This window comes from Python bivittatus, unplaced genomic scaffold (genome assembly GCF_059951505.1).
Source record: "Python bivittatus isolate LINGU-HERP-01145 unplaced genomic scaffold, Pbiv_v1 ctg000690_np1212, whole genome shotgun sequence".
Lineage (NCBI taxonomy): Eukaryota > Metazoa > Chordata > Lepidosauria > Squamata > Pythonidae > Python > Python bivittatus.
The window spans coordinates 20459366-20475820 of NW_028277096.1; the positions used below are offsets into that span (position 1 = coordinate 20459366).

At 51.8% G+C, this 16455-nt stretch overlaps 1 long non-coding RNA gene across 1 annotated transcript; it reads right to left on the bottom strand.

Moving 5' to 3' along the window:
• Positions 1-964: 964 nt before the first annotated feature.
• Positions 965-15839, bottom strand: LOC148214391 (uncharacterized). The gene is made up of 2 exons (XR_015798183.1): positions 14304-15839; positions 965-2207 (listed from the first exon to the last, which is right to left on the bottom strand). It is a non-coding gene; the product is annotated as an uncharacterized LOC148214391 (long non-coding RNA).
• Positions 15840-16455: the final 616 nt, after the last annotated feature.

Sequence of the window (16455 nt, forward strand, 5' to 3'; positions counted from 1 at the left end):
GGTATTCCTTCTGCAACCAAAAAGCATTTATTTCCAAATTTTTCTCCCTGAGGACTAGAGCGTTGGTGGGCATTATTTATTTTCAAATTACTGCATAGCATCTTCAGCCACATTCTCAAACAAAATAAAAAGAAAAGGCTTAGATGTGGTCTAAAGAATGTCCTGCATTCTGCAGTGTTTACTTCAGAGTAACACACTCACAGCGTGGGGGCGGCATTGTATTTACGGTAATTAGAGTCCTACCCCTTCTTTCTTTCAAGGCACCCTTTCCCACGTTACAAGAACCCCGTTCTTACAGTCCAGGCAAGAGCCACAATTAACCAAATCGCACCTGCGATGTGTGACCATATTTATAGAAACCCTGATATGAGGAAGATGACGCTTCGAGGCTGGCCAGCCTCAGCTCTCCCAGCGCCTGGCTTCACACCACCCATCACAGCTGAGCTGAGAGAAGCACACGCCCTTCTGGCAGGCGCTCTCCTCCTTCCTTCGGCTGCAGGAGTTGGGGGTCACGCTGATAAAGCAAGGCGTGTTGTTCTCTCAGAAGAAGACCCTGCGCAGGTTCACACAGCCTGCTAAACCCTGAACCCGAGTCCCCCAAACACAGCCTCTCTCTTTGTCAATGTAACTTGCTTTGTCCAAACAAATACTGTAAGCCACGTGATTGTTTAACAAAATGGTCAGGTTCACACCACATATGGGGTGAGTTCGCACAATACCCCAGTGGCAAATGATGCAGACCCATTTCATCTTAGTCGAGCAAGTTGTGTGAATCCAGACAAATCCACTCTCTTTTTGATATAACTTTTATTAAAGAAATTGTTTACAAAGTGAAAAGATAAACATGGAACAATATGGAAGGAAAGAAAGAAAGAAAGAAAGAAAGAAAGAAAGAAAGAAAGAAAGAAAGGAGGGAGGGAGGGAGGGAGGGAGGGAGGGGGAGGGAGATAGGGAAAGAAAGAAAGAAAGAAAGAAAGAAAGAAAGAAAGAAAGAAAGAAAGAAAGAAAGAAAGAAAGAAAGAAAGAGAAAAAAAGGTGTTGAAAACAATAAAAGCAAAGAAAAAGAAAGAAAATAAAAAAATACTTAAATGAGCAACTTCTGATCTTCTTTACAGCAGCTATAGACATACTTCAAACCGCTTCCCCCCTTCTAATTCACCTAACATAGTTCCCTCCTCCCCATATTCAACCCTTGTTTATCGGTTAAATCCAGCAGTCACCCGTTCGTTTTTATCCATTTTCAGCAAAAAGTCCATGAAGGGTTTCCAGCAGACAGATCCACTCCCAATCACTCCCCACCCTCCACCCCCCGTCTGACTCTCTTTCTTAGCCAGGCAGCCGAGCCCCGATTGCCACCTCGCCCCTGTTTCTACACTTCAAACTATACATTACATGTCCTGCATTCTCCTGACACTCCAAGCTGCAAGCAACCTGTTCCCATGAACCCAATTTAGTCTGCTGGACATACATTTCTGCTAACCTAATTTGGTTAAGCTTGTGGTGCAACCCCCCCCCCCGCCCTCGTGTTGCTCTCCTTTCCACCACTGACCCAGAAGAGAGAGACCCCAGTCTCTGCTGTTCACATGTATCTCGGTCTCCCAGAGCCTGCCTGCTCATTCAGATGTCATTTTTTTCTGCATTTAACACTGGGTGGGGGAAATGTGCCAGAGCCATCAGCCTTAAGGCCATGACTTTTAAGTGTGCTGGGCAACAGGGCTGACTAGGGACGATGGGAGTTGTAGTCCAAGATTGGGTGGGAGAGAAACCACTATATGAAAGGCTGGTGTTGGGGATGTCTCCCAAGTCGAGCTGCTATACAAAAGCTGGAAATCTGGCATTTTTAAAAAATGGATCTGTGTTCTGTACAATGCCTAGAAAAAGGCAGAGATTTGGGAGCGTGATGAAATTCCTTCAGTTCGAGCTGGACTCCCGGCATCTTCACGAACAATGCTTTAAAACTGATTTCTTGTATGGTGTTTTCTCCAGCTTCCCAGTCTGGTTCCAAGCGGTGGGATTTTTGTCCACCCATCGAGGGCTTCCCCAGGACCTGGGATAGGCAGATGTTGTTGAGGGTGTTAGAGGGATCGTCGCAGGATGGGAGCTGTTCCAAGCAAAGCTGCCTTTGGCAATGGGCCGATGGCCGGCTGGGGATTTCTGGGAGTTGAAGTCCACAGCTCTTCAAGTGGCCACGGCTGAGAAACACTGACCTGGAATCACAGAAGAGGCAAGGACAGAATGCGCCTTAGGTGCGGGATACGCGACTGGTTGGATTCACAAGGCAGGCTAGGCTAAAATGGGATTAGGGTGTCAGGGCTGTTTTCCCACAACACACATATCCTGGTTAAATGTGTTGTGGGAACACAGGTCCATTTAGATTGGGCAGCACATCCTATGTTACTTGCAAATCATCTAAGCTTTCTTTCCTTCCTTCCTTCCTTCCTTCCTTCCTTCCTTCCTTCCTTCCTTCCTTCCTTCCTTCCTTCCTTCCTTCCTTCCTTCCTCCCCCCCCTCCCCTCCCCTCCCCTCCCTTCCCTTCCTGTTTTTGCATCATTCTTTCAAAATCTGAAATAAAGATCCTTTTACCTTTCACCTCAGTTTTACTTAATCACCAAAACCCTACCCGCTTTTTACCAGATTCCATCCTTTCAACCTTTTTACCAGATTCCATTCCTTTCAAATCAGGCTTTGGGCTCCAGATATTTTGGGTATTAATATTATTATTATTCTATTGAATTCTTTCCTCTTCCTCTGTTTGCTGCATTCAGATCAGAGACAAACTGGATGGCGTTGTTCTGGCGGTTTTTTCCCACCTTCTTTCACTCCTTTGGGGCGAATTAAATTCTGGTCTCCCCACCCACAAATAGGCGTGCACAGCCATCCGGTCTGCACCTGCCAAGATGCAGATCGTCCGCTTCACGTAGTATTAACAATACTGTATATGGTGGTGGTGGTGGTGGTGGTGGTATTATTATTATTATTATTATTATTATTTAGCTGCGTCCTGAACATGATTCCCCCTTGGCTTTCGTGTGGTTCGATTCTGAAGCGAGCGCAGTCGGGCATCGGCCCGTTTTCCTCCCCCGGGAAAATAACCCCCCCCCGCCCGTTCCCCCTCCGCAAAGCCAACTCTCCCGCTCTCCCTACCAGAGCGAAAGGCTTCCAGTTCGTGGAGGCGATTCCCCGCTTTTCCCCTTCTTCTTCTCCGGCCTTCCTTTCGGACACGAGCCCGCTTCCACACCGAGCGCGCCTTCGGAGCGGAACAGCGAAGGAAGCGGCGAGGGCGCCTTGACCCGAGTGGGGCTCCTTACTCAGGACCCGGGTTCCCCAGGAAGCCTCCCTCTTTTCTCCAACGTCTTTGCCCCCCCCCCCGCTTTTATTCTATCCTTTATCCTGCGCTGAAAGCTCTTTTCTCTCTTGCTCGCACAATACACGAGTTGGAGGTTTAGCCAGTCGTGGGAACCCGGTCAGTCCTGCCCTCCAGAAGAGACAGACCACCTCCCAGAGAGTGCGACCCTTTGGGTGTCTGCCCGGAAGTAACCAGGTAAGCGGGTGTAGCGGGCCCTCCTGGAGCGGCCCGGCCCTAGGCTTTTCTACCCATCCCCCCCCCCCGCCAGGTTGACCCCCAGTGCTTCGTCCAGCCCCACCGGACCCTTCTGCCCCCCTGCACGAGGAAGGATTCCGGTCGCCTTCTCCCCGAAATCCGGGGCTTGGCTCGCACTACCCCCGAAACGCAACCACAATGGCTGCATTCACACAACACGCTAAGCAAGAGAAAGGCTGCTGTAGTTCCAGCAAATGTAAGAATCAAACCCCATTAGAGTATATTTTTCTGCTGAATTGCCTGAAAATTCATCCCGCTCCCTCCCCCCGGGAAGCTTTTTCTAGCCATCATTTATACTACAGTTCCACTCATTCCCCTGTTGGATGGGGATTATGGGAGTTGTAGTCTAGCATGTGCTTTACGATGTTGCAGGAAGGTCAGAGCCTGAGTCGTTTTAATAAGCAGAGAAGGAACTCCCAAAGCATACATTTTGCTTCTCTTGAAAAGCCATCACTAGACCCTTTTGCCTTAAAAATACAACACAACACAACACAACACAACACAATACCTGCCCGTACAAGCCATTTTTTAAAAATGTATATCATATGCAAAGTGATTATTTCTATATCCTCTGTATAAATACTGTAGTAAGTCTCCGCTGATGTGTATGTGAGCAATAAATCTCTGATACTACTGGATCTGTTCACACAACTTTTACTTGGTTACTGACTAAGCTCATTTTATGGGCCCACACAGTCGGTCGAGCCGTTCACCATTCCAGTCAGCTAGGTTCAGACAGCGCTGTGCCACACGCACATATCTAACCAATATTAGAACAAACCAAGAGCAGTGTGTTGGTGTGAACGCATCTGTTAGGTTAAGCATCTTGTCTGAAGGCGTTGAAATTAACTGCACTTGTTCCAAACTGGACATCAGCCAGTTGTGTATATGTGAGTGTGTTTGTTTAACCCATACGGAGTCTCAGTCCAACGACCTCCAGATAGCCAACACCTTGTCTTACAATTCACAAGTGCCTCGTGGGGTGGGCTGGGGGCTGTAGGTTTTTCCACAGCATGGGAAAGCACTCTGTATATGCTCAGAGGCATCCCTGATTACAGTAAAATCCCACCTTCAGAGTAAACGCTATTGATCTGTTCTCTGGAAACCTTGCTCCTTGTGTGATGGGGGTGGGAATAATAGGAAGCGGGGCTGAAAAAAATTAAGCCAGGTTCATCTGAAGGAGAAATGCTGCCCAGGGTGCGAGAGAGGGAGGGTGGGCCCCTGGCTTCGCACTCCAATTCAAGCTATGACATGGTTCCAGCCACAGGCTTACTCAACCAAGGTTAAACGGACCAGAGTTTATTCAGTCTCATCTTTCCTTATTCCCATGAACAAACCAGGCAAGCTGAATCTGCGCACCAGGCTAGATTTATACTCATTAGCTGAACCATGATTGTTTGTCACAGAAACATGGCCTCTCTTGGATTAATGTTTCTTTCTCAGTCTTTGCTGTTTTAGAAGCTGCTTCCTCCTGGACCTTCCACACGTTTTTACTCCAGTCTGATCTATCGTGTCCCAGCGCGTTCCACACTCTCTTCCCTGTTCACAAGTGCAGGAAAAACATGTATTTCCAGATCAGAGATCCAGAAGATGGGGTTGTGTTTTGAAGTGAAAAAGGGGAGGGTCCCTTAACAAAAACAGCAACAACCCCTGAATTCTTTGTAGGTCTCGGAATTGTTAGAAGACACTCTGGATTTGCTGACATACTGCATATACAAACACACACACTCCATAAAGTGCAATTCCTGCATAACTTAATTATGGAGGGTCAGCACTGGAGAATATAGTCAAGCTCATTTGGGGTCAATCAACACCCCCTCCCTTTATTAGGGATACAAATCTGGCTGCAGAAATCCGAACAGCCGCTAGAGGGGTTGGCAAACCAATGGGACAAGTTTGGATTTTTCCAACCTGGATTTGGAAAAGCTGCTTTTCCCTTCCTATGACTTTAGGATGGGGAGGGTGGGAGGGTTTGGGGTTACATCAAGCCCTTTTTGCACCCTTGAAAATTGGAGGGAGGAGTCACACAAAGGAGGAGGAGCAGAGATATTGATTCTGCCCCCCCATCAAACATTAGTGCCATTATTTCAAGGAATCCTACCAGGATCCAAGCCATCTTGAATGTGCCCTCTACTTGTACACGTGTGCATGTGAATGTGGGACCCATGCCCCAAAGCAGCAGTCAATCGCGGACCTCTTATTGTGGAGGTCTGCCCACACCTCTCCTGGACTCCCATCAACTCCAATGGGATTTATTCCCAGGACCCCCGGTATCGGTGGGAGGCATTTCCATGAAAGACAGGCGGACTCCCCTTTCCAGAAAAGGGCGATCCAAATCCGCTCCTTCGGAAGACCGGGGATTCCCGATCTTAGCTCGAAGCAGCAGGAGAGAGCACAGTGTGCAGCTCCTGGCACATCGCGAATGGCCGAGGACCGCTAAACAAGGTTAGAGCCCCCCACACCAGTTTTCCTAGCCTTTCCGGGTTCAGTGGGGTCAAAGGTCGATCGGGAGGGCACCTGAATTTTGGGGGGGGAGGGGAGGGGGAGCGGGAGCGGGAGGCGCAGAACTCACAGGTCACGAGTCCCGAAAAAGACCGAGGGAATGGAAACTGGTCTTCGGAAGGCTACAGTCTCCGTTGAGGGCCTGGTCAGAAAGAGAAGAGCCGGGAGTAAAAGGTGTGTTGAGAGGAGAACGTGGGAGTGGGGCGAATTGAGGAGCTGGCGTAGCTCTACTCAAAAGGAAGCGCAAAAAAATAAAACAAACCTGGAGGAGTGTCCGTGGAGCGAGTAAGCGCATTTAATGGGCTGCCTGTCAGCAAGGCCTTTAAAGTTGAATTAACAGATGCTGGGTCTCTATGTCGTTATTGCGACTATTATTATCTTTTAGTATTATATTAGGCTATATCCTATTATATTGTGGAATTATCAGTTTATTGCTATTTCCTTTCACTATTTTATATTATTATCCTGTGGTTGTTTCTGTTGTTATCATGCCAAAATATTAGCCAGAGGATATTCCTTTCGGCTGCTGCCCTCCGCCACAGGCTTATCTGGGAACTTCCTCGGGCTGGCCTACTCGGCGGGGCTGGGGAGGATGGGAATGGTAGTTCAGCAGCTCCGGCGGTCCTTCCCAAAAAGGAGGAGACGAAGCTTGCTCTTCCCAGCTGGCCGCGTTCCTCCCCGGGCGAAGAGCCGGGGGCGTCCCCTCCCCTCCCCTCCCCTCCCCTCCCCGGAAAGCCGGCTAGAAGCCCCCCCGCTCAATCGCTCCCCCCGCCCGCACCGCTTGAACGTTTTGCGGCTTTCGCTTCAAGATTTGATTGTCGGCTTGGCCCGGGGGACCCTTTGCGTTCATTTCCTCCAGAGCTCGACCCGATCCGGGCCGGGGGCGAGAGGGGGGCGCGGGCCGAGGAGGGGCCTCGAGGCTGCTGGTGAGAAATGTGATTTCCATCCATCAGCCGCCCTTTGGCTAAGTGGGCCGGACAGAGAACCAGCGGTCCCGCTGGCCGAGGTCAGCAAGAGGCGGCGGCCGCGGAGGGGAGCAAACGGCCAGGCGCCCCGGCTCCCTCCGCGGGTGTGTGTCTGGGGGGAGGGCGTGCGTGCGTGTGCAAAGGGGAGGGCCCGCCATGTGACAGGGGGGAAATATGAAGGACTTTGACAGGTCTTAACCGGCCTGGCGCCAAGGCCGGAGTCTGATGGGCTAAAAATAGCGCGGGGGGGCGGGCAGATGAAAGGGCGGGCGAGGGGCGGGGGAAGGAGCGCACGCCCGGGACAGGGACGGGGGGGGGGCAGAAATATGCTACTTGCGCCCCGGATCCAGGTGTCCCTCATCTTGGGCATTATGCAAACATGGCACGTACCCACGCACGTATTTATACATGTATGTATACAAATGATTGCTACACGTATGCACACAGTTTTTCCTCATTCTTCTGGGGCTGAGTTTCTGGCTTTCAAAATAATCCTTACTCAACCTTTTTAAGTGTCACGCAGACCTGAACTCGATCGCTCCATCTTAAGATGAACTTTCTTCACTTCTGAAGCATACAGAGAAAAGACAGGGATCCCTGCTCATTTTCCCCTATCATCCTCCTCCTCCTCCTCCTCCTCCAGGTGTGATGGATCTGTCCCCAAATAGTAAACGCTTGCTTTTAGTAAACCTTTTTAATAACAACAACAAGAGACCTATGCAGCTTTAACTCTTCTGTAAATTAGGGCTGTATGTGTAAAGAAACACACGTACATATTTTTTTCATGTATTGTACTGCTTTTATTATTGCTAATCTGTTGGACAGGGGAATTTTATTTATTTATTAGTATTACTTTCCTTAAATTAATACTAATGGTAGAGTTAATACTCTCAACTAATAACTGCACGAGCTGCCAGTTTCTTTCCTGGGCACTTTTCTGAAAAATGCAGAGCATAGGCCAGGAGTTGAAGTAATTGGAAATAACTTTGCCGCTGGGCACATGTTTACCAGGATCCGGGATGGAGTGGGGAAAAACGTGTTTGTGTGTGTGTTTTAGTAAGTGAGTGATTTGGTAAAGTTACTGCAGCTATTTTGAGAAGAAGGTAAGTTACTGCAAACATTTCCAGTCCCAGAAGATAAGTATGGGGAGGGGGGGAGATAGAGAATGGAGAGCAAATAAATAATTCCATTTGGAAAATAGGGAAGGAAAGCAGAATATTCCCGTTGGTGGGCGGATTTTGGGGGGCTGGGGAAGTTTAATGTAAAAAATGGCTGGAACCTGGACATGGTGGATATGCGTGTTGGGGGGGGAGGATGAATCCCCAACGTCCAGCATTTCCTCGGGAATGACGTTTTCTTCTAGTGTCCTGTAAGAGGAGAGCTGCGTTAGTGCCTGGGAGCGGAAAACCAGAAGGAATCTGGGAGCACCTTTTCAGACTGACGAATGCTACGAAAAGACAGAAGCCTTTTCGCCAACGCCTTTTAATGCAGCTTTCAGATTCCTTGCGATTTCTCGTGTCTTGGTAACCCAATTCCACCTGAGGTTTTATCCCACGGAAATATCAATCATGGAAAGGGGTGGGGTGTGAACAGGTTCTGTGCCTCGTGGCCAGCTTCATTTAGCAGACGCAAACCTGTACGTATTTACTCTCTCACCACCACCACCCCCAATATAGACCGAGCGAGAGGGACAGAGAAATCCATTTCATCTCTTTTATACTAGGTGTCTAATTCTGTTATTTGTGGTTCAGAACGCCCCGGCCCGCTCCTACCTATCAACACAAGAAACAAACAAGCCTTAAAAAATAATAATAAAGCACAGCACCAAGATATACAGTTGGGGAACAATCCATTCGTTTGGGCCTGTGAGATTTTCCTGCTTTTCTCTTATTCATTATTATTAACCCTAACCCTAACCTTACTCAGTTCGTTGGGACGGAGCGCTCCGAAAACGGGGAGCAAAAAAAGTTTCTTTTTGAAAATACCTATCAGGAAGAAAGGGAAAGGGAATGTACAAAAGAAGGACACAGGGAGACAGGAAATGTTACAAATTATTTACGAGGGAAAAGTAAGCTCGGAATTCATTTATAGCCACAGCCCTCCCCCCCCCCCGCCCCATCTAGGCAACTGATTTTTAGTCCCCAAACTAAGGGTAGTATTCTTTGCAACTGGAGTGCCGTAAGGGAATTCGCCTGTGCTAAGTTTCTTTATTTCTTTTAATCCCGGGTGGAATATTCTGATTTTCACAGCCAGGGTTTGCAAACGCCTGACAGCTTGTGCGTGGGCGTCCTGTTGGGGAAGGGGCTTAAAAGCCGCACTCCCCACACAGTTATGTGAGGCTAAACCGTTCAAAGACTCACTTCTGTTTGAAGAGTTCTTGGGATTGTTCTCTTAAGCCGCATCCACACGCGACCCGCTTCAACTTGGGGGCTGAACTCGCCCCCTTTGGAGGGTTCGCTTCACTGCAGGGATCCAGGAACCAACCGACTCCAAAGGAAGCCACCCCGCCAAGCTATCAAGGGTAACCCTAAGCCAAGTTCTGCGAGCGTGCAAAGGCTGTTGCATGTTCACCTGGCCGGGTTAAAGGGATGGTGGGAGCGCCTCTCAAGCAAAGCAGGAAGGCCCACCGACCTCGAAGAGGAGAAAAAAGATGAGTTGCGGGAAAGATTTTCCTGATAAAGTCAAGGAAGACTGTTTTTCTCTCGCTGAACTCGAAAGAAAAGCGGGAACCTCTTTATTCGATCCACTCATCCCTCAATAAAATATGTCCCCGGATTTAAAATGGCAAGGAGACCAGAAGCCGCCAAACGACACCTTCGCTGAGGTTCATTTATCAAGATCTCCTCTTTCATCCAACCCAGCTAAAAATTGGGGAATAAATACGGAGGGAAAGGGGAGCCTTGCCGGAAAATGGGGAGGGGAGAGGAGGGTCGTCAGTGTCTAAACCTCGCATCCTGAAGTGCTAATGGCCTTATCCAGATCCGAGAATCGCCCCCCCCCCCTGGGGGTGAAAGTTATTTGCGGAGGAGGTTTTCGCCACGACCCAGCCCCAAATGTATAAATCCAGGTGGATATTAGTGGGCGGGGGTGTCTTCGTCAACGACTTCATTTAAAGGAAAAAAGGAAGGAAAAAACAGCTGGGTGGAGAAATCGGGTAAAATGGGGTCCTGGGACTTGTTAAAAGCGAAGAGGCGGCGTGATATTTACACGCGCCACCCCGCTCCGAGCTTCCTTCTTGAGCAGCGGTCTTCCTTAATCTTTAGCCTCTAGCTTTCCCTCTGCAACCCACCAACTTCCTGGATCTGAGCAGAGGACAGGGCGGGCGGGGAGCGCTTTCTTGCCCGGCGCGCGAGCCAAGCCGTGACGACGCGCAAACCCGTCCGGATGATCTCGTGGCGCGCTCCTTGGCTCGGCCGCGGAGAGCCGAGGACGACTGACTGGTTTGGGGAGGAAGCGGGAAGCTCCCCCGCCTCGTCCCCTGCTCCGCATTTCTCCTGTGGGAACGTTCGTTCACACAAGGATAACAAACCAACAAACACAGTCAAGTGACTACAAGCCCCCTTCCCCACCTGGACGTAAGAGTCTCAGGGGAGCCGCCCCCTCAAAGTCTCGCTAAGGCTGCGGAGATCAATCGCGGTTTCTTTTAATCTTGGCTTGTTGACTTAATCAGCCGTTTCCCGCCGCAGGCTAAGTCCCAAGCCATGGTTTGTCAACCACAGCAACCGAGTTCACACGTACACCTAAGCTCAGGCTCTAGATTGCCAGCTAATAAGGAAGGCAGGACCAAAGCCGACTCAACTAGCCACAATACGGGGGATGCCCCAGCCCTTCCCCTAGTGAATCACTCTTGTCTCCCTAACTGTAAAATGGGGGTAAGATTTCCTGGTGGTCTCTCATCCCACTTTACATCGTACATTACTCTAACCTGTCACTGCATCAGGTGCAGCTGAGTTGCAGCTCACGAAAGCGGGTGCCTTTAATAAAATGTGTCAGTCTGCAACGGGGCTCTCAGGTGCCGTCTGATTCTTGGCATCCAAAACTAATCTCTCCCCCACCTCCTTTGTCCTTTTTTTGATTAGCCAGGGTCGAGAAGGTACTCCTAGCATATTATGTTAACCCTAGGAAGGTTCAAATAAGTGTGCATCTCTAAGAAAACTAATGGGCACAGATTTCCCCTACTTGGTAAGTGGCATTGTGTAAACAGCTTTCCTCACTCACCTCTTAGGAGTTGTACAAAGGAGATCTCACATTCTAGCTGGATTCACAATCAGCTTAACCACAACTATAGTTACCAGGCGACAATGACTAAGTCAGAATCAACTAAACCACCTCCTGCATTCAGAGTAGTGTGTAAACCGGGGCACCCTACTCTGCCAAATATGTGTGGTTTATTTGGAGTTAGCCCACACTGGGCACACTACCCCAGCAGGTGTCAAAACAACCCAAAGCCTTGAATCACTGAAAGCCTCAACAGATTATTGGCCCCAAAATTTTCAGGTTGATTCTGGTGCTGGACATTTTAACAAAACTGGAAACAAAACTTTCAGGTTGATTCTGGTGCTGGAAACTTTAAAGAGATGCAAGGGCATTTCCATTATGGTGGCCTAAACTGTGATTGTAGAGAACAGGGTTTCTCAACCTTCTGGGGAATTCTGGGAGTTGAAGTCCACCCATCTTAAAGTTGCTGAGGTTGAGAAACCCTGGTACAGAACCTTTAAAAGATGGAGTTTCTGCTGAAGTGTATTTTCTTTCAAAAAGCCGGTGGGGTGGGGTGATGTGATTGTATGTCTGTATTCACTCATCTAGGAGTAAACCTCGTTTAACTTACCGCACTGACTTCTGGCCAGGTCTATGTGAATCTCAGTCATGATATAACCAAGGGAAGAATCTCCCCACCCCTAAAAAGTTTGCAAAAGTTTAGGAGGGAGGAGGATTATGCACCTCCTCTTCATCACTAGTTAACTGCATTTACCCGAAATCGAATGTGCCTCCCCCCTCCAATTATTTAATTTTCAACGGGAGAAAAATCCGCTTAGATTCTCTGTATTAAAGGAGCCCAGATTCTTCTGGGGTAAATTCACGGTTAAACAAAACCAAAATAAACACAAACAAAAAAAGTCTGAAAAACACCCCTTCGAAGCCAGCTGGACTTCATGGACACCTTTTTGGTAAGGCATTACCTTCTTTAGAAAGACTTTCCCAATCTCCCATTCCAGCCTCTAGCCTGGGGATCTCCTGGTGGTCCCCCATCCAACTACTCCCCCCACTAATCTTTCTGAGATCAGCCCAGCTCTTCCCGGCGCTACCGCCGAGCTGAGCACCGCATTTATCATCAATATCTTGGTCTCCAAAGGAGAAAGGTTGTTCGGAAACGAGGTAGGCCCGAGAGCGGTTCTGATCAGTTTGGGCCGGTCCCAGTTCGGAGTGGGAGGAAGAGAAGAGGGCGAGAAGAAGCGGCGGAGGGGGGAGGGAGGCAGGGCTCCCCTCCCCTGCCGCTGGGGGAGCCACCCGGCCCTCCCACTCGCTGGTCCGGCGGAGTTTCTCAGAAGCTGATTAGAGGCGGCCACCTAGGGGTCGCGGCGGGAGAGCGGACCCGGCAGCCGCGCAGAGCAGCCCTGTGCGCGCGGGCGCCTCCCGTCCGTCTTGGGAGGGGGCGCTTCTGCGCCTCTTCCCACTTCAGTAAGGAAGCCAGCGCAAGGGGGGGGGGGGACTTGTGCAAAGGCCTCTTTGGATAGTGGCGGTGGGGCGGGTAACGACGCACCTCTACACGCACCTGCCTTGGCGCTTTTTAACTGCGCTGGTTTCAAACTCCTGGCGCCACGGGGCTGTTGACTCACCCCTGCCCCCCTTTTTTTCGCAATCGAGACCGATGCAAAGGGGGCCGACCTCCGGTTCCTCCAGACGCGTCTTGGGCTATCTGTGGAGTGGGCGAGGGCGGCTGGGAAGGGCGCAGAGAGGCCGCTGCTGTCTTCTCCCTCCCCCCCCCCGCAACAATCTCTATCTAAACAAAACCGGCTTTGCAAAACGATCGCCATCTCGTCTCTCTCTTCTCTGCCCGACCGCCCCCCCTCAACAAAATCTGGCTCCCCGGGAAAAGCGAGGAGTTTGGCAAATAGAGCCGCCCAGTGAACAGAGGGCTTGGGGGAGATCAAAGCAACAACCTGGCTTGGTGGATTTCAGCAGTGATCAAATCATAGCTTCAGGTTTCCACATACTCGCTTTATATATCACCAGAGGTAAGGCGAGCCCTCTCAGTGAGCTTGAATGTGCTTAGTTCTGGGTTGCTACTGATGAGGTTCACCACCAACCTTTAGCCATGTACAGTAATGCATCCATACATTCCAAGACGAAGCTTACACGACCTTCTTCCCCGGCGCAATCGCCCAACAATTTTGCGCAAAATTCTCTCCTCACCGCACATCCGTCATCCGACGTCCTTCGGCTCGAGTGGCCGAAACTCAGAGATCCCAGCAGCAATTTGCTGCCAGCGGGGCTGGCTATTTTCCCACCACCCGCCGAGCCAAATCCTAGGACTGCGTTCAGCCCCACAAGCTGAGCGTGGTTTGCGTTATCCTTCGCTACTGGGGGCCTCGGTGGGCTGGAACCGAGCCCGTTTGTTTCCTTTAGGGTGCAGTGTATTAGGTACCCCCACCCACATGGGAAAATTCAGTAACCAGCTTCAGCGTGTCGTGGGAACGTAGCCAGTGGACCTATAGTCCGTGTCATTGAACATGGCCGTTCTCTTCTCTTCACTAAACTTTGCGGAGGGTCTCCCCAAACGCTGAGCCTCGCGCAGTTACGTCGGGCACCCTAGCTGTCCAAGGCGCCCCTTTCGGAGGACTGGGATCGCACGCGGTTCGGAGGAGTCGGGGGACAAAATTCCCGCTCCCCTTCAAACGTTCGTGTCTTAGTTTTTATCATTCTCGCAGAAACCTTTTAGTCGAACTAAGCGACGGGGCTTAGGAAATCGCCTGTCCAGACCCGCTGGGCCAAACCTAGATGCCTTCTCTGCGATCCTGCGCGCGATGGGGGAGAAGCCACCCGGAGAAGATCAAGGCTACAAACCAGGCTGGGCTCCGCTGCAGGCGCGCTGCGTTCACACGTACCAAACGCGGGTCGTCCCCAGCATTTCCCCCCTTCCTCCGCAGGCAACTTTTTCTCCGTTGTCTCCCTTTCGGGCCACGGGTGGGCCCTGAGAATCCCTACCCCGACGGCTCTCCGCTGCTGTCACTCACCAAGGCCGCGCTGGCCCGCGTCTGGCGCGGCGTCCGCTACGCCCTGCGCTCCGGGTTCCTCGCTCAGGTCGGAGGTTCCCCCGCCAGTCCAGCTAACGCTGGGCGTCGCAGCGAGGTTCTTAAAGCGGCGATGCTCCGCGCCTCCCGAGGTCGCCCCTCTTCTCCGGCAGCCTGGGAACCCTCTCCAAAATTCCACACGCAGAGAAGAAAGCAACGCGGGTCTCCTTCTAGCTAACCCCCCGCCCCGGTCCGCGGGGGGGGGGGGGGGAGCACGAAGATCGGCTCATTTCTGCGCCTCGGAGTGGGCCCTGCTTTCAGCCGCGGCGCGGCTTTGTTTTTCCTCCCCCCCCCCTCTTCCTTTCTTCCTTCCTTCCTTCCTTCCTTCCTGAAATTCGGGGGGGGGGGGTCGTTCGGCGTCTCATTGAAGGAGCGGCTAGCCTGAGAAACTCGCCTTGGGGAGGCAGGAAGAACCGGAGGAAAAGCTCTCTGATTGGATTGAATCAGAGGATTCCACCAGCGCGACCCCCGCTCCTCTCTTTCGTCCCCGCTTTCAGACCGTGCAGGGTTGCGGGGCGGGGTGGGGGGGGGCGCCGTCGCGGGGATGATCGTTTTGGGCTCGGACCAGACCGGGCGCTGCTTAGAAAGAGCCGCGCGAAGTTCGAAGCGCTTCTTCACTCTAAGTTGGGGCAACTTACTCCAGAATAAGGGCGGAGGGCTGGCCTCGCTGAGGCTCAGGATTCACTACTCCCCCTCCCCAGCCTGCTCAGTAACACGACCCCCGGCTTATTTACCCCAAAGTAAGCCTTTTAGTCAATGGGTTTATTCGCAGGCTTCGTGCGCCGCGGGGCAGCACCCAGCACCGAAGGAGACCCGAGTTTCTTCGAAGTCACTCCAGCTTCTCCCGCCCTCAAAGAGCCGGCTTCGGCAAGCGCAGCGCCGGATTCGGGGGTTGGGGGGGGAGCGGCCGTCCTATAACGCTTGTAATGGGCACTGCAAGCTCTTTGGGGCAGCGCCTGACCGGCGTTTGCCTAGGAGTAATGCTCGGCGCTCCGTGTTGACCGTCCAAGCGATCATCCCAGCAGGGTGCCGGGCAAGACCTCAGGCTGCGACGTTCGCGAAGCTGGCTTAGTCTGCGTACAGACAGGCAGGATGGAGATCCTGCGAGTTTATTTACTTGCAGACGTGACACCGGCGACCTGAGTGGCTTGCAGGCTTTGAGCAAATCGGGCACAATGTTAGCTCTCAACAAGAGACCTGCCAGGGCCAACGGGTGTCCTCGGAGCGTAAGGCTTAGGACGCCGAGGTGAAGAGGGAAACAGATTGGGATGGGAGGGAAAGAGACGTGTGAAAGGAAGATCGGGGAAAGAGGCAAGTGGAAAAAGTGCCTGAACTGGGACTGCAGCGAGGCTGGGCGCGTTACGTCGGAACAAGGTTGGAAAGAGGGGAGCTAAGTCTTATCCGAGGCTAAACCCGGCATCACATTCTCACTGGCCCTCAAAATACACGCGTGCCTAAAGGTCCTGGGAACGGGGCTGATCCGCCATCCTTTAACTCCTGCTTTCTGGAATTAGGACCCGTCCGTGGATCGGTCGGCATCGCACCTCCTGTCCCTGACCCCTCCCCCATGCACCCTCCCCTCCCCTCCCCTCCCCCCGGACGCCAACCCCCTGCCTTTCGCCCAGGGCGCTGCTCTCAGGCTGCGCTCCGGCGCGGTGGGCGGCGCGCTCTCTCGCTCGCTGGCTCCCGGCGCCCTCGAACAGCCTTTGGCAGCGGCTCGGGGGAAGCTTCCTTCCTCCGTGAGCCAGGACTCTGCCGCCGGGAACCCCGGTCTGGAGAGGGAGGACTCCAAAGGCCTCCAGCATTGGTTAATATTTTATTCTGTTGACATGTTTTCCTTCTGGCGAGGTTTCCGACACCTTCGCCCAACTCTTCCTCGCTCGCTCGCCCCTTCTTTCCCTCCGCCTCCCCCCTTCTTCTCCTTCTTTCTCCCCCTGCTGTGAACCGCTTTCTTTCTCCCTTTCTTTCTGCCTCTGCCCCCCCGCCCCCCGCATCTTGGCCCAACCTGTCAAAACCACGCCTCTGGGCTTCCACAATTGGTCTGAGCTTCGTAAAATCCACAATCAAGGGGGGCTTGCCTCATTAAGGGGGAAAG